Raw genomic sequence first — 19,239 nt, forward strand, 5'->3', positions numbered from 1 at the left:
GTCCCCATACATTTGTATGTGCAAGCTCTAACTTTTCACTCTTATTTTCCTTCCCAACTTTGAAAAATATAGCTCACTCTTCTATGTTTTCCATAAATACAATGCTCACAAAAGTCCAAATTAACCTTCTTCAAATTTGGCAATAATTTCCTTGAGTGGACAATTTGCATCCCCTTCTCAATTATGTGCACAAGCTTATGATGCGACAATGTTGTATGCTCCTATAGAAGCTAAAACAATAGAAAGGTCAACATTACCAATTCATAAATACAATTTACCTACTTTCTCTCCTTTTGCTATTATCATAGATCCTCTAGTGATCTTCCATGAATATCCTATAAATGTGATTGTGAAACCTTCACTTCCCAACTGTCTTGACGAAATTACATTTCTTCTTAAATTAGGAATGTTCCTTACATCCTTCAACAACCATTGGTTTCCATTATGTAATTTTAACCATACTTTACTATTTCCCATGATTTTACGCGGTTCATCATCACCCAAATAAACCTATTCAAAATCACTTTGAACATAATATTGACAATATTTCCTATGGGGGTGTGACATGAAATGAAGCCCCCAAGTCTATCATCCAAGAATCTGAAATGTTATTTACAAAAAGGATTAGAGCATCTTGTAAAAAATGACCTGCTTCATTTGCTTCCTTATTATTCTCCTATTATTTACCTCCTTCTTCTTCTTTTTTTCCTTCTCATGTCCTTTCTTCCCAAAATGTCAACATTGTAGCTTCCCTCTATATTTGGACATGTCCTTCCTAGAATTTCCACAATTCCTTAGATTTTTTCCTCTCCCTTTTTCTTCCCATGTTCTCTATAGTCAAAGCATTACCTAAGGTCTCACCTAGGTTGTACAAGGAATGAAATGAAATGTCGGAAAGGAAATGAAGCACACAAAAAGAAATATAATAGAAAGCACAATAATATGGTGAAAACCCAACTTCTATTCACCCCCATGTACTCCTTTAAAAAAATTCAAAGGATCTTAGCTCGAGTGGTTTGGTGAACAATTTGTTTCCCTAATTGTGTGGGTTCAAGTGTTTAGAGACATGTTTTTATTAGCTTATTTGTGAAATTTATGAAATAGTTGTATTTGGTGTAATAGTGGTAGCTGATCTTTCGAAGTTACCAATTCCCCATAAATTATTGTTCCAGTAAAACAAATAATACGAATTTCTATTAATAAATCAGTTCACATAATACTATAAAGCACAAACTGGCTAGAATGGTGGTAGCTATCTCCGAAGAGAGAGAGAGATGACTACATGCACTCGAAAAAACTATTACAAGAAGCCAAAATAATGTCCTTTTAACATAAAAAACCATAGATTTCCAAAAACCTATCCCTAGAATATGAAGCACCAAAAGGTTTGTGGGCTTTGAGGTGGTTAATTAGTACATCAACTTCTGAAAGGCTCAAATTTTGCATACAATATCTGGGGTGCACGATAGCTCCTTGGAAATAAATATTCGAGGAGTCCAATGTTTGAGTGAGACCAATATATGCCTTTAAAACCCTTTGGCCCCATGAATTCCCAAAAACATCATTTAGGGCTTCAAATGACTCCAGAATTTTGGGACCCAACTAACCATAGAAAAAATTCCAAGAAGATAGAGAAATGTTGAGTTACTGGGAAAGGTTGGTGGCCACCAATATCCAATTGGATCAGTCCTCCCACCTTAGGGAGAAATGGTATCCATTGAATTAGGTTCCTGCATTAGATAAGGAAACTTTTTTTGAAGTTTGGTCTTGGTGATCCACTTGCCTTAGTGAAGAAGTTTTCCCGCTTTGAGAACCCAATAGAGCTATAAGTGATGTTGGTGGGTATCCTTTGTCTTGGTGTCCATGATTTCATTCACTATATACTATTCAATGTAGTCAGGATTGAGTTATATGGGGGCCAATTTCTTGGTTGCCTCCAAGGTGTCCAACAAAGGCGAAAAATATGGTTGAAGAAGATTCACATTAAATATCGAGTGCAAGCCAAGGAAAGGGGGGATACTCAATTAAAAAACATTTTACCCACATACTTTGTGATTGTGTAAGGCTCATATCAAAGGGTTCTAAGCTTTTGATAGGGGCTTGTGAGGTGCTCTTTCCATAAATACAACCAAACCTTATCATCAAACTAAAACTTGTGAGGAGCATTGTGTTGGTCACGTGCTGGTTGTACTTGACCTCATATTTTTGCAAAATATCATGAACCTATTGTTGGATGTGTTGGATCTATTCAAAACTTTTGGTTGCTATATCTACCTCAACCTAAGCATGGGAGGATTTGACGGTGAACATACAATGGGCATAACTACATCAATTGGGGCCAATGGTTGGAACCCCAAGAATATCTAAAAAGGACCATGGCAAAAAGAGTTGTGGAGGGCTATGTTATAGATATGTTGAGCATATGGAAGGATTTCATCCCATGTACATGGATGCATGGAGTTGTACATGCGTAAGGTACACACAATCATCCTCTTGACCACTTTAATTTGTCCATCTGTTTGGGGATGAAAGTTGGTTGATTTGGTTAACTTGGCATCCATTAGAGACAATAGGATAGACTAAAAGGTACTAATGAACTTGTCATCCCTTTCTGAAATAATGGTCTAGGGTAGAACAAATTTAATGCAAATACAATCAAAGAAGTGTTTAGCAATGGCTTCAGCTATGATACTCTTCTTGCATGGTGATAAAATGGCCATGTTAGAGAACCATTCAACAACGACAAACACACATTTGTTACCATCCTCAGTGGAGGGTGAACCCGACATGTAATCCATGGATACTAAATCCCAGGGCTTGTTTGGGGTAGGCAGAGGAGTGTATGATCCTTGCTTCTTGATGGCTAGTTTATCAATGGCACATGCAACACATGATATGACATATTAGTGGACATCATGTTGAAGCTTTGGCAGTAGAAATAATTATGAAGTACTACAAATATATTCCCTACACTAAAGTTCCTTTCCAATCAACTATAATGTGCCTCCCATATTCTAAGAATGCTCTCTTAAAGGAACACACAGGTGGCCATGGTAATACAAGAGCATACCTTAGAGGTGGAAGTTTGAAACTTGTTTTCTATTTCCTGCGATCAATGTCTGGTATGTGGAAATGAATTTAGAGTCATTGTCATATAGTTGTGGCCATTCAAATGTTTTATGCCCACAAGAGTAAGGAATTGTGGTTAGTGCCACAATCAGGGGCCGATTGAGGAAATTTGCAACATGATTGATTCTATCCATCTTGTATTTGATGTTCAAGTGGAATTATTGTAGGTATGTGGACAATTTTTAGGACAATCATTCTGTAACATCCCTTGTGTCTATATCATTTGTAGAGGTCTGTGATCAATGTGGATGACCATCTCCTTTGCTAGAATATAATTCTTCCATTGTCGACAAACCTACATGATAGAGTACATCTCCTTGTCATAGGTAGGGTATCTTTGGACAACATCGATGAATATTTCATTGTGATAGGCTAAAAAATGTCTTTGTTGAGTGAGGATTGCATTGATGGCATAGTAAGAGGAATTTATCTCAATCTCAAATGGTTTTTATAGGTATGGAAAGGTGAGGACTAGTGTAGAGCAAAGGTGATGTTCTAGTTCCTCAAATGATTTATGTTGTGACTTAGACTAGGAAAAATTTGGTTTTGCTCCACCATTGGTAATTTTACTTAAGGGCAAAGTAATATGAGAGAATCCCAACACGAACCTTCAGTAGAAGTTATCAAGGCCCAAGAATCTATGTATCTTTGTTAGAGTCATCAGGGTTGGAAAATACTGAATGACTTGGATCTTGGATGGGTCCATAAGTACCCCATGTTCATCCACAATGTATTCCAAATATTTAATTATCTGCATGCCAGTGAGCATTTCTCTAGATTGTCATACAACTTGTGTTGTCCTAGGGTGCTCAAGTCTTGCTAAATGTGCTGCAAATGTTCTACCTAGGTTCTGCTAAAGATGAGGATGTCATCCAAATATACAACCACAAAATGCTTTATTAAAAACCAAGGGAAATCATGCTTGATCATCATGAACACCGTTGTAGCATTATTTAAGTCAAAGGTAATGACTAGTCACTCAAAAAGGAATTCTATAGATTTGAAGGTTTTCTTCCATACGTTGATTTGTTCAATGGAAACCCAGTGGTAGCCTGAACTGAAATTCATCTTTATAATGAACTTGGCACCCTTAAGCTGATCAATAATATCATTATTTTGGGGGATAGGTTATATATTCTTGACAATGATTTTTTTTGGGGCTCTATAATCGATATAGAGTATCCATGTCTCGTCCTTCTTCTACACCAACACAATTGGACTCCCACAAGGTTAGGAGCTTGATCAAATGTGGCCCTTTTGGATGAGCTCATGTATCTGACATTTTATTTCGCCATTGTCCAATAGAGAGCATCTATACATTAGGACACTAGGAAAGCAAGCATTAGGTATCAATTCAATTGAGTGTTTGGCCTGGCATCATAGAGGCACCACCATGGGTGGAGTAAAGATATCTCTATAGCTTTAAAAAGTCATCCACTGATTTTTTTTGTGCAGAGAGGCCTTGTGACGAGGCTGTGGTGGTCTTAGTGACCTTCCTTTCACATTTTGACTCAACCATGAAGAGGACAAACTTTTCAGTCTAGGAGATTACCTTTTGGAATTTTTTTCCTAAGATTAACGGAAATGCAATAGTTGGAACTATCTTTGGTACCCCGTAGAGCTAACTTCCTAGAGTAACAACGAGACTACAAGAATGAGACTCATAAACAACATGACATTTCAAAGTATAAATTTGTCCTGAAATAACATCACAAACTTTGAGTGGGGAGACATCACACAATACCTCATCTTTGAACGACCTGATGCTATAGGACAAGTGGCATTTCTAGCTAACACGAATGTCTCATCCATGCATCAACCAACCAATGATGTATGGTTAGAGGTGTGGAACTATTGGCAACTTCAATATATTGATTACCTCGACCAAGCTTAGGTTCTTTTGGCTCTTGCTGTCAATGATGAAATTCAGTGGAATCCCCTTCACCCACATATGTGAATGGAAGAGGTACTTCCACTCTTCAGGATCCTATAGATTTTTTGGATATATATTTGAGGACGTGATGGTAGCATTAGGTTTTGCATCAATTATATTCTTTCCTTTATCTTGTTCTAAATCAAAATCAGAGCCAAATTCACTTTACTTTTCTTTAAGATCGATCAACAACAATTGTCTCAAGTCACATTTATCAGTATTATGCCAAGGGATTTTGTGGAACTTACACCACTTTCCAGTGTCCCTTTTCAACTTCCCATTACCCTTATTTATTTATGTCTTGGAATGGTTGTATTGAGGTTGAATCTTCATGCTATCTCCCTTGTTTTGCAAAATTTGGCCACCTTTTCTAGAATATTTTTGCAGTGGATTTGCAAACCTGAACTCCCACTTATTCCTCTACTTCTATTTTTGCTCAATTTTGAAAGTGTATTGATGAGCGACTCACAGTGAGGAGATGTCCAAGAGTCAATATATGTTTGGATGTACATGTGCAAACCAATATTATACTTCATAACTAGGTGCTACTCACAGTCTCTAATACCTAACTTTGAGAACAAGGTATAGAAAGTATTGGTGTACTCCAGCAAAGTCTGGTCTCTCTCCTATACTAGGGTCATCCATCTTGTGTACTAGTCATCATAGTTCCCTATAGGGTAGAATTAATCTTTCAGGGCATCAATTAAAGCTTCCCAAGAGGTTCCTTCCTTGAATATCACTATCCCATGTTCATTTTTTCTCTCCGAGTAACCTTCCCACCAATATTTGACATGGGGAAGGGATTTCAGGAGTGAAAATGTTATCTTTTCATTGTTAAAACTTTTGGACAAAGTAACAATACTCTAATATATTTAACCATTTATACCAAGCATCTACATATATTTCAAATAAGGTGATATCAAAGTTAACTTATACCTTTAAGGGTATTAAACCTTTGAAAGTGTTGCTGCTGGTTGAAGGTGTCTGAGCCATTATTGGAAGTCACAGAAGGATTTGGAAAAATTGTACATCATCTTATTCCTCTGTTGCATGAGTGCTTCCTTGAGAAAAATCTTGATAGGATCTCCCACTCCATCATCTCAGAAAGACAATAATATGGTGAAAACCCAACTTCTATTAATAAATGAAATAACATAATATTATAGAACACAAATTGGCTAGAATGGTGGTAGCTATCTCTGAAGAAAGAGATATGGAGGCTACAAACATTCAAAAAAGCTATTACAAGAGCCAAAATAATGGCCTTTTAACATATATAAATAACCCTATAGGTCCAAAACTCTAATCCTAGAAGATGAAGCACCAAAAGGTTTATGGGCTCCAAGGTGGTTAGTTGGTACATCAACTTCACGAGGGTATAACTTTTACATACAAGATCTAATTGGGGCACACAATAGGTTGTTGTAAAGAACTATCTGAGGACTCAAAATTGATTGGGGCCTTGACCCCTAGAATTTCCAACAAAACATCGAATAGGGCCTCAAAACAACCACAAAAATTTGGGACCCAAAAAACCATAGAAAATTGGCCAAGAAGATAGAGAAATGTTGAGTAAGTGGAAAAGGTGAGTGGCAACCAATATAAACCTAGATCAATATCTCACTTGTGATTATCCGTAACATTTCCTCGCTAAGGATAAGACCAACATTGTCATTAAACTTTAAAGTGTTTGATCTAGACACAAAATTACTTATAACCATGACTACGTTGTTCAAACTTTCTAACAATGAGCGCACAATCAAAGGATTGCTAACCTGATGATCCAAATTCTCTCAGCTACCGGAATTAACCAAGATCTTTTACTTTTGTGATGTTAGTAGAATTACATGTGAAAGAGTATGAAAAACCACACATGCATACTTTAAAGGAGAGGAAACATAAAGGAAACCATCAAATCAAAGAACTAACGCAACTTGATAACAGAGCACCCCATGTGGGTTACGTCTTCGGGCCCAATGTCAAGGATGGGGAGGCTTCTTCATTAATTGCTGCAAGATAATGGTGAGTACATTGTGAATTCTTTGTCATTATAAGTATAAACTCCCTCAACTAGAGTGGCATGTCTCTCCACAAGACGTTCTCCTATAGAAACTCTCACTCATATGGGCCCTCCTTTAGCATGACAAGATATCAAATTCTCACATGAAGTGGCATACAAGTATCCTCCAATAGAATGGTAAACAAGGATATCAACATCAAAATCATCATCTCAACAAATCAAAAGAAAGACATGGCATCACTGCATCATATACCTCCACTTCCAGGGATGTCTTGAAAATGCACAACTCTACTGAAGAAATGGAATGCATCGTTGAATTTGTGGCATGAAATTGTGTCAAGCGACTCTAAAGTTGACCCCTTTCTGACATCGTCTAAATATGGACCCTCAAGAATCTCAAAAATTCCCCAAAGATTCCTTCTCGCTGGTTGAATGGAATTCTGATGCTCAGATGAGAAATCTGACTTCACCACTTCAACCTTACGAAAAACTGAGTAAAATGAGTATAAAGTCGACCTAGTTCTGAAACTGTCAAAATTTGGCCCTTAGGGAATCTTTTAGATTCCTCATGATTCCACAAAGATTCCTCTCTACAAGTTGACTAAATATCTACTGCTCATATCTGAAACTAATCATACCATAAAACTTCTAGTGAAATTCTGGTTCGTTTGAGTATAAACTTGGCATGAATCTGACACTGTGAAAATTTTCCCTCTAGGGAATCTTTTAGATTCCTTAGTGATTTTGCATGGAATATTTTGTGGAATATTCTCAAAATATTCCTCTGGAATATTCTGTCTCAAAAAATGTGCCTACCCCTGGTTCCGTCGTGTGGCTCCGCCTTTGTTCCTCTATCGAATGGCTGAAAATGTAGGTTTAAATAATTAAAAGGTGGCAGATTTACCAAGGATTGGCCCTTAGGGCGATTGGTTGGTAGAGTGTAATGAAGGCAATTTGTTGTGGTAAGACCAGGGGTCAAACCCACGGGTCACCACTTTTTAATGGATTGTTGTTTTTTTTTTTTTGGCCAGATATTTAAATTTGAATTGGGAAGTTATGGGGCCATTGATGGCAGGCTGACCCACTAGCTGGTGTAGGTTCAACACCCACCAACCCCGTATTATGTTACGATTCCTATATGTAATGGCCAATCAAATTGGCTGAGTAGTTTTCGGGGCCTGCGAACCTCCCACCATAATATATTTATATATGTTAATCGATGTGTGGCGGTGCCGGGGTTGGTGGGGTTTGACCACCTGCCACCCCCAACTTAATATATATATTTTATTATATATTTTAAATAGTTTGATTAAAAAAACTATCGGTGAAATTTGGGGTCACCAACAATTTTAAAGAGGCGACAAATTCACCCGTTCCGGCCACTAGAATTTGTCGCCAATAAGTGCCAAATTGTTGCCTCATTAGTGGCCGCCAAATTTAGCGACTTCCACCAAATTTAGTCAGACCTCCAATTTTAGCAGACCTCCAAATATAGTTGGTGTTCCTGCCAAATTTAGCCAATGGGCCTAGTTTGACCAAAAAATTGATTGGCCATAACTTTCACATACGGACTCGTATTGAGGCGTCATTTGCACTGTTGGAAAGCTTGTGATGAGATATTTGATATGACCCTAGTTTCGTTACAATCCATTTTTATTTTTATTTTTGACCATTTCCTGAGTCCTCTTTGATTTCTGAGTTTTGGAGCCACCTGGCTCATTCCTCCCCATTGAGGAGATTTTGGTCCTCCAAAAGCATTAACATAATCTGCAATCTTCTTTTCTCTCTTGTCTACATAACAAGTTCCCTGATAGGCCACACTTCCTTCTTGTTCACCTTTGTTCTTCGAAGCCATAAGTGATGAACAAACACCTGCATCCTCTAGAAACTTGTAGTACAATATTTGCAAACTACATGTGCAATTACATGACCAATCATGACCTAAACATACCCATACTTGCCAAGAGTTCATAACACACACTCTTTGGTCAAATTTACACCACAATAGAAACCAATACCCCAACTATCAACAAAAGAGGCTAAAACATCATCATCTTGCTTTAATAAGTGATGGAAAACACATCATCACTTTTACAATTATATTGCAACACATCATTTACAAAATGTGGCCATGACAAGCTACTATATCTAGAAAAACCATCTCTTACTCAACAAAGTGATTGGGTCATCTCCCTGTGGCAAATTCGCTTGTTGAACATATTTCTAGCTGGTCCCCTCCAAGTGCTTTGCCCCTCTTGAGACGTTGCTATGGATGGAGCTCCCAACATGTGGATCTTTGATGTCCACCTCTGTTGCAATGATTGCAAAAAGTATTCTTCCTCCAGACTTGCTTAACCTTCTTCCTTTCCTGATGTGGAGAAGGCCTTTCATGTCTCATCCTCTTTCCTACTGTCATTCTCTTTCAGCACTCGACAACCACATGGTTATGCAAGCCACAAAAACTACATGGTTTTCTACGCGATGGTTTTTTCACATCATTAACAATATGCTTGTAATCAAAATGAACTTTAGAATACTAAGACATTTTATACCTCTCTTGGCTTTCTCTGGTGAAATCCTGGCAATGAGAGATTTCCTTAGCTCTTCCTCTACAAGGTTCACTATCATGGGAGGATCGTGATGTGTTCCCATCATCCTCTTTCCTGCTGCCATTCTCTTCCAGCACTTGACAACCACATGGTTATGCAATACACAAAAGCTACATGGTTTTCTATGCCATGATTTTTGCACATCATTAACAACATGCTTGTAATCAAAATGAACTTCATAATACTAAGACTTTTTATACCTCTCTTGGTTGTCTCTGCTACAATCCTGATGATGAGAGCTTGCCTTAGCTCTTCCTCTGCAAGGTGCACTGTCATGCGAGGATTGTGATGTGTTCCCATCATCCTCTTTGCTCGATGGTTTTGAAAATTCCTTGGAAGCTTCTGCTACCTTTGAGCACTCTCCTTTAGTGTATCCCATCTTGGTAAGGAGTCTAAGGCTAGTTCCTGAAATGGGTACCTTAAGGATTCCAGCATAAATAATGTCATGTGAAAATGAAACTGAAGAAAAATCAACATTGTTTACCTCAGTTGTTGATTCTGAAGCAGGTGATGATGGCTTCACTACACTTTCGTTGTGGTTCAACTCTTCCAAGGCCTCTTCCGTGGCTCATAACTGAAACTGCAATCTCTACTTCTCCTCTTTTTATTCTTGTATAAGTCTCCTCAATTCAACATTCTTTGCTTGAAGGTTCTGATTGATCTCCTCATTTTAATGATGAGAAGATGATGAAGAAGAAGAATGTTCACTCGAGGAGGTAGATGGAGCATTGTCCTCTGCTCTTTCTTTCTCCTATTCCTCTCTTTCCATTTTCTCCTCATAATCTGCATACATTATATCTACCATGCGTGCCATGTTGAGGAGGTCCTCGTAGAGATATTTGTGATCCTCAATTTTCCTTCTTGTTACACGTTAAATCTCTGGTTATCATTCACACTTGCAATTCAAAGTAGCAAGAAGATCATGCTAATGCTAAACTTGATCAATATTCTCTCAGCTACCAGAATTAACCAAGATCTTTTACTTTTGTGATGTTAGCAAAATTTCAAGTGAAAGAGTATTAAAAACCACACATGCATACGTTAAAGAAGAGGAGACATAAAGGAAACCATCAAATCATAGAACAAACACAACTTGATAACAGAGTTCACCCAGTGTGGGTTACATTTTCGGGCCAAATTAAGGTTGTGTAAAGGCATATGGAAAAAGGACAAGCCATCCCACTACTGTGGTAGGGGTGGCTTTAGTTAACACGCCATGGAACGACATGCTGGAAAAGCAGTATGCGGGGAAACAAAGGGGGGAATGGATAGAACGATGTGGAGGAGAAACACAGATAGTAAGGAGGAAAAAACTATGTTTTGAAGATAAGAAATAATAGTTGGAGCAGAGTGCTCTAGATCCATGTGTTCTTGTTTACGTGGAGACTTAGATCTCTAGATTCCTAAGTGTTCTTATCAGGTGGAGCCTTGAATAGGCCTCTAGACTCCTAAGTATTGGTTGAACAGGTGGAGGCCAGGATCTCTAGATTCCCATGAAGCGTATCAGGTGGAATTCATAGTGTGCTCTCGATTCTTGCATGAGACAGGTGGATGCACTATTTTTCTAGATTTTTTAAGTGTGAAGTGGGTGGATATGCTTGGGACTCTCGATTCCAGTAGTGTTGTAGGGGTGGAGAACTAGATGTCCAAGATTCCATGAACTTGTTATGGGGTGGGGCTCTAGTTGTTCTAGATTCTGTTAACTTGTTGTGGGGTGAAGCACTAGATGTTATGGATTCCATAAACTTGTTGTGGGGTGGAGCACTAGATGGTTTGGATTCCCTAAAACTATTGTGGGGTGGAGCTCTAGATGCTCTAGATTCCCTAAACTAGTTGTGTTGGGTGGAGACATTATGTACTCTGGATTCCTGGGTGGCAAGTGGAGGAATTGTAGACTCTGGATTCCCATGTGATTTTTTATGTGACTGGTGTTGATTCCCTTGAGCACTTCACTCCTCAGTCTCTGAATCTAGATTGGGGGTGGTTAACTACAAGAAAGAAAAACAATGCATTTGGCCTACGGTTGGGAGGAGATTTGAAGTCCCTCTCCTAGTTTCCAATCATATAACTATTAATATAAGTGAATTACTTGCATTACTGTGCTTGTTTATGTAATGTAAATAATTAGTTATGATGTTGTGAAGTATTGGCTTGTTTGGCTTTCAAGGAGATGTATATCTATGTATGTTGCAACATAATGTATTGTGAGTTGTTATCTTATTTGTAAGGGCGTGATGAGTCTTATGATGTTGAGATATTCCTGTATGGACCATTTATTTATTCTCGAGAATGGATTATGTAATAAAAAGTTCATGTAATGGTTAACTGACTAACAAAGTCATTGTATGTGTATATTACCCTTTTTATGAGCCTGTGTGAATACTTAATCAACGTTTGTGTAAAGGCCGAGAAGGCATGAGAATAAGGTTGGGGAGAATTGGTTTAATGTCCTTTTGGGACTGATACACAATGTATATCCCATGAGCAGGATATCATGAAGTCGTAAATTCCATGTGTAAGAGCCAACAAGCTCTACTGTTAGGGTGTTTCCATGGGATGAGAGAGAGATAAATTACTAAGTTTAATGGGGCACTTAATGAGAATTATTACTGTCACTTGATGTCCAAATTTACATCATGATATGGGCCCTTTGTGGAGTGGAAAGTTGTTGTAAGTGGCACGGTGACAGAGAACACAAGATGGAAGGTCCTTTGTCACAAGATAAGAGGGTTTCCCATTCACACCGTGGCCTTAGATGATGGTATTCTCCTTATCCTTGTGTGGGGGCAGGGTGCAATAACGGGGAAACCCTATAGGCATGGATCCACAATGAAACCCAAAAATTGTTATAATGACAAAGTGTTGTCTCAAAGAAGGATTGGGGTCCTAGTCCATGTTTCATGGTGATGTGAATGGGATGTTGATTTGAATAACAGACAGTGTGACACATGGAATGGAAATACATGAACCTTTTTGGAGGCCATGTTGCCTGATTTTGGATGACATGTGGCATCCTCGTTAAAGGCCACATGTTAGGCTAACATTATTATGATGTCAATAGGATGTTGTGGGATTGGTGACGTGGAGTATTGTTTCAGGGAAAACTAGTGTCGATTCAAATTGCTAGTCCCAATAAGACGGGTAGCTATCTTAGAAACAAACAATGAAAGCTTTTCAAGAGTTCCTTTAAGTGTGATAGATGGAAGAGAAGAAAGGAGGACCAACCTGGATCTTCTGCTTTGATCCTAGCTTGATTTCTCGTTTCCTTGATAGAATTTGCCACTCCTCTCCTACTTGTCCTGCTTCAAAGAGTACCTGTAGAGTCAAAGTAACAGCAAATTATTAAAGCACATCATAAACAATGTGGAATCAGAAACACATTGACCATACAATTGCATTTATAAATAATAAGATTCACAAATACGAGATCATATGGAGGAAAACTCAAAGAACTTTATTAATAGTAATGTAAGAGAGGATTACAACCCAGTTGTCTAATCTAGCATCATCCTCCCAGTTGTAGAAGCCCTCTTCACCTCATGAACAAGAAAATCACCCAACAATGCAATGTCTCTTCTCACCAACAAACCAACAACACTTCCTTACAAAATACAAAATTCTAGCCTCTAGATCTCTCAGATGAGGGATCCATTTATAGATGTCTTGCAAGGGTGTGAGTCAGCTCTAGGTTTTTGATTAGTGTCATTCCACTGATAGTTCTTGGTTCCACTTGGAGATTTCATGATCTCTTACTCATCCCTGGGTGAATTCAGAGAGGCAAGTGTCACAGGAGAAGTTTCTGGAAGATTCCATGATCATCCACCTTGCAAATTGTCTCTGCCATTTGTCTATTCTCGCTCATCGCACCCCATAGAAGGCCATTTGAGTATGCATCGCACCTGGCCAGTTAGGCAGTCAGTATGCATCGCACCTTGCCCATGGAGCAGTCTGTATGGTCTAGTTTTGGCCAGTTCTGAGTAGTTTTTCAGGTGGAACTTCTAGGAAATGATGTAATCAGTTGACCATGATCCTTTAGGGTGTGAAACAACACTTTTAGGGACTTAAGGAGCCCTTAGTTTATGGATATATGAGTTTGGGGTTGCAGTGCCCAAATATGTCTATAACAGCTGCCCCCTAAAGCATGAGGTCGTAAATCTTCTGATGTCGAGTGAAATGCTTTATTCATGAGGATCCGAGGTATTTGAACTGGAAGGTGACCTGTATAAGATACAATACAATACATCATCATCATATTATTTTCATGATATAGCTGAGGCGGGCATTCCCATGCTTAGCTTTATAAATTCATTTTCATGTACATAGGACAGACAATCATCTGCTGTTGTAGACTGGTGATTCTTCGCATGAAGAGTCATCTTCCCTAGTTTAGATGACTATCTGTGCAGCTTCTGTGTACAATTGATGTCTTTATTTTCCTGAATATATCGTAGCCCGGATGGATGAAACTAGATCTGGGGTCTTCAAAACTCATCCAATCTTCACCCGATGTACAAGTCGATCCATGTGAAAAGATGTTCTGAAGTCGAACATGGAAAGACATCGTCTGATTACCAGCCAATAATGTGAGTTGTTAACAGACGCAAGAGGAATCACTGATAATGATGATGAACCTCAAGGTACTACAGTACAATTAACGTGGTGTGAATATATGAGCCAATTTCGAACACCACACAAAGTCTTTCGGTTGAAGGTCATTGATGTAAACCTGTCGCTGGAAGTGAGAAACTTGCCATTGAGGCATGCAAGCTTCAAAGTACTGAAAGGGTTGTTTCTAGGTCAACTTCTTGGATAATGAGCTGATGTCAACAAGAAGTGACCTGTCGTAGGAGGGCCTTGATGTATCCCACATCTACAACATGAAATGGAGCAAATGATTTTTGTGTAGGTTAAAACGATCTGATGATATAAGGTTTAGGAATGGCGGTCATGAAAAATGAAGCGTGGATGTAATGCAGTGGATGAGGCATTTGCTGGATGGTGAATTCTCTGAATGACTTCTCTTGAACATATTGGCGACACTGATATGGACTGGTAGCGTTAACCCCATGGATGGCATGGTAGACCAATGGTGACGGTGAACGGAAAAACCCAACCCAACTCAATCACGATGATGGAGTGAAAGTGTCATGTTCAAGAGCGACTTGCTACCAATAGAGTTCTTCAAGTTTTCTTCCCATTTTTCCCCAGTCATTGCTGACCAGTACCTCTTTATTTTTGACAAGCTTGAGGAGGATAACATATGCTTGGTCTATAATTTTCCCTTCGGGCAAACCTGTCGCTTTGTGTTTAGCGAGCCTAGTGTCAGTGAGACTTGTTCTTATCTGGGTGGACAAGTTTGTTGCTATTGTTTTAACGAGTTTAACGACAAAGATAACTCGGTCCTTTTCATGTTTAGAGAGTTTGAAAATGGACGAAAAGGAGACTCCAACAGTCCTTTTTTGTGGCATAATCCCTTAAGTCCGAAAAAGTGTAAAATAATACGAAAGGGATGACTTTTCGATAGTTTTAATGAGCCGACAAAGACAAGCGCTCGATATTTTTGTTTAATAATCCCTCAAGTCCAAAAAGATTAAAATATATGAGAGGGATAGCGTTCCCCTTACTTTAACGAGCTGGGAAGACCAATAGCTCAATAATCTTTTTATATTTAATGAGTCTAAAAAGAGTTTAAAAGAGGCTCATTTTTTAGGAACGAGTGATATTTTTGGGTGGCAGTTGGTTCCAGGTAAGTTTGGAACTTCTCAAAATATGGCAGTGTGAAGAGGGTGCCAATCAGAATCACTCGTTGCAGATGTTCCTCAAAAGGGTAAAGAATCAAGTGGAAGCATATGGTCGGTCGGATGAAATGGAGGTGACAGAAGGAACAAAACCAAAGTTCACAAAGGGCAGATAGCAAAGCGATCGCAAAGGTTATTTACCAAAGGTGGGTTTATTTTTTAATGAGCTTGAACCTTGTGCCAACATATGCTTAGTGCAGGTTGATTTTTTAACGAGCTTGAACCTTGCGGGAGCCTTGCTCTTACCAGTCTTTTGATAATGTCTCTTGGTAGATTCATTTTTTAATGAGCTTGATCACTACTATAACATGTGCTCATGACCTTTTTATGTAAGCTAGAAACGACCGAGCTACAAGGTTAAAGGGTTAAGAACCTACAAACTAAGAAAATCAAAGGTCACTTTTCACTTGCATGCCCCCATGTCTTTCAGTAAAAGGAGAGTTTCTAGGTTACCAAATGGAAGTTCCTATAGTTAGGCAGGATTGTTTCTATTGACCGACAAAAAACTCTTCCTTTGCTTTTCCCATCGAAATGGACGAAGGTGATTGCTGTGAGCCCCAATAACATAACGTACGAAGATGAATGCTGTAAGCTTCACAATCGTACAAAGGAAATAATCACGTCAGATTGATCACATAACCTATACGGGAATGTTATTCGGTCCAAGTATTATGACCTTTCAAGAAAATCTCTCTTTTCCTCTGGGTTTGCCTACCGAAGAAAACTAGGGTCCATGCCCCCTAATCTTCATCACACTCTCCGAACTACTCGCTGTAATTAGGTGGATGGGATGAAGATGGAAGAGACATTCTTGATGTGAAGAGACCATTTAGGGATGATGGTTGATTTATAGTTGTGTTTTAACCAGGAAATAAAAGCTGGTCGACAAGTTGCACTAGTCTACCTTCATGTGGAAAACACATCACTCGAAAGAATGTGGAAACAATGGCTTCCATGCTATATATATAATCACGTCCAAGGAGTAGATTGTAATCTAGTGGACCTTGGACTACCATCACGTTCAAATAAATGGTTTTCTTTCTCAAAGTTATCGGTAACTTTGGAAGGATCCCTAATGGTCGACTGGTTCCTTTGTTGAAGCTTGACAAAAAAAAATTCAGGAAAAAGCGATGGAAAACCAAGTGTTTTCCAAGCAGTTGAGGAAAGGATACTCACCGAAGCCCCTTCATCTATGATTGTGCCAGACACGATCATTTTGTAAACTTGTACTATGATTCGGAATGGTACATTAGATGGAAGGCAAGGTTTCGCTAGTTGATTCCAATCAAAGAAAATGACTAGACTGCTTGGAGGAGGTACCGGATAAATGTCCGGATAAGTTTCATGAACTGGGGGGGTCTCTTCTTGTTGTGAAGGAATGGGCGGATTGCCCCCAAGTTCATTAGACTCTATATCGACAAAAAGAATTTGAACGGTGTCATTCTCATCCTCTTTGGAAACTATATCATCTGAAGGTGGATTTTCTGAAGGCAAGACTGGGTCGACTGCCATCTCGACCAGTTGACTTTGATCTAGTATGGACTCAGAAGGTTCACTTTCAATGATAGGTGATTCGATCAACAATTGAGGTATGTCAATCGAGTTTTAAACTAGCGAAGGACTTGGTAAGAGTTTCTTGTATCTAGGTGGAAGTTGCTGCAGTGAAGCAGGATGGTTATCCAAAATGCTTTTGGCTTCGTCCAGAAAAGGACAACGGTGAAGAGTATGATCACCTTCACATAACCTACATGGAACTCTAACTTTTCCTTTTTGTCTGTTGACTTCGTTTTCACTAGTTGATGGTGTGCTGTCAACCTGACTGTCAGGGGTTGATGACACCAAATGGTGCAACCGGGGAGACCATTCTCTCAAGATCTACAGGATGCAAGGGCAATCTCGATGGTAATGGTTCTCCTTGCAAATTGCGCATGGAGTTTTTGGTTTGGAAACTTTAGTGTGCAGATTTTTGCCAGACGATGCATTGTTGTTCCCTTGTTTAGCTGGCTTCTTCTTCTTCTCCTTCCCTTTCTTTTTCTTCTCAGCTACTTGGTTTTTAGTGTCACTAGTTTCACCAAGCAAAGAGGAAGAAAGGGAAGGAGAAACAAATGAAGTAGAAGTGTTATCGGGAAATCTAGTGTCTATGCAGAGCTATTAGTCCCACTAAGACGAGTAGCTATCTTAGAAACAAACAGATTAAATTTACTTTCGTTTTCCTTTATGAGAAGTAGATAGGAGAGGATCAAAGAATACCAACTTCAATATTTCGCTCGGTTCTTTGCTTGTCCCTTCTCCTCATCGACAAGTCTTCAGCGCTTCTCCCTTGACCACTACACTTCAAAGAGTACCTGTAAAGTCAAAGCAGCATAATACCTTCAAAGTGCAGAGATCTACAATCATAAAAAATATAGGACCAGATATATATTGACCACACAAATGCATATACAATCAGACATACAAGAATGTGGAGGAAAACTTGAATAGCTTTATTGATATAAAGATTAGAAGAGAGGATTACAACCCGTTGATATGACCCAGCACCATCCTCCCAGCATGAAAGCCCTTCTTCACCTCATGAAAAGCTTAGATCACCCAACACTATGATATTCTACCAAGAAACCAACAACACTTCCTTACAAGATACAAAATTCCAGCCTCTGGATCTCTGGGATGAGCGATCCATATATAGATGATCGCAGGGGGGTGATTTAGCTTCTGGGATTTTGATTAGTGTCCTCTCTCTGATAGTTCTTGATTCCACTTGGAGATTGATGATCTCTTACTCATCCTTGGGCGAATTTAAAGAGGAAAGTGTCACAGGAGAAGTTTCTGGAAGATTCCATGACGATCCACTTTGCAAACTGTCTCTGCCATTTGTCTACTCTCGCCCATCGCACCCTACAGCAAGGCTTTCTAGTATGCATCACACCCTTTACACTGAGCAGGTGAGATGCATTGCACCCTCTACACTGGGCAGTGTGTATGGTCCAGCTTTGACCAGTTCTGAGCAGTTTTCTGTGGAGAACTTCTGGAAGATGATGTAATCAGCTGACCTTGTTCCTTTAGGGTGTGAAGCAACACTTTTAGGGACTTATGATCCCTTGGTTTATGGACATGTATGATTGGGGTTGCAGTGCCCAAAAATGTCTATAACAGTTGCCCCCTAAAGCATGAGGTCGTTAATCTTTTGATGTCGGGTGAAATGCTTATCATGAGGATCCAAAGTTTTTTCGAGCTGGAAGGTGACCTGTAATAAGATACAATACAATACATTATTTCCATAATATTTTCATGATCTAGCTGAGGCGGGTATTCCCATGCTTAGCTTTATAAATTCATTTTCATGTACATAAGACAGACAACCATCTGTGTGGCAGACTGATGATTCTGATAGATCCATCATCCTTTGATTCGGATGATCGTTTGTGCAGCAATGATGTACATTTGATGTCTTTATTTTCCTGAATATATCGCAGCCCAGATGGATGAAACTAGATCCGGGGTCTTCAAACTCGTCCAATCTTCACTCGGAGTACAAGTCAATCCATGTGAAAGAAGTTCTGGAGTTGAACATGGAAAGACATCGCCTGATTACCAGCCAAATGATGTAAGTTGTTAACAGGTGTGAGAGGAATCACCGATAATGATGATGACCCTCAAGGTACTATAGTACAATTCGCGTGGTGTGAAAAAGGGACTTGGCATCGAACACCACACAAAATATTTCGGTCGAAGGTCATTGATGTAAACTTG

This window comes from Pinus tabuliformis, chromosome J (assembly GCF_031772625.1).
Source record: "Pinus tabuliformis cultivar Carrire ecotype Pingquan chromosome J, CPIR1, whole genome shotgun sequence".
NCBI classification, from domain to species: domain Eukaryota; kingdom Viridiplantae; phylum Streptophyta; class Pinopsida; order Pinales; family Pinaceae; genus Pinus; species Pinus tabuliformis.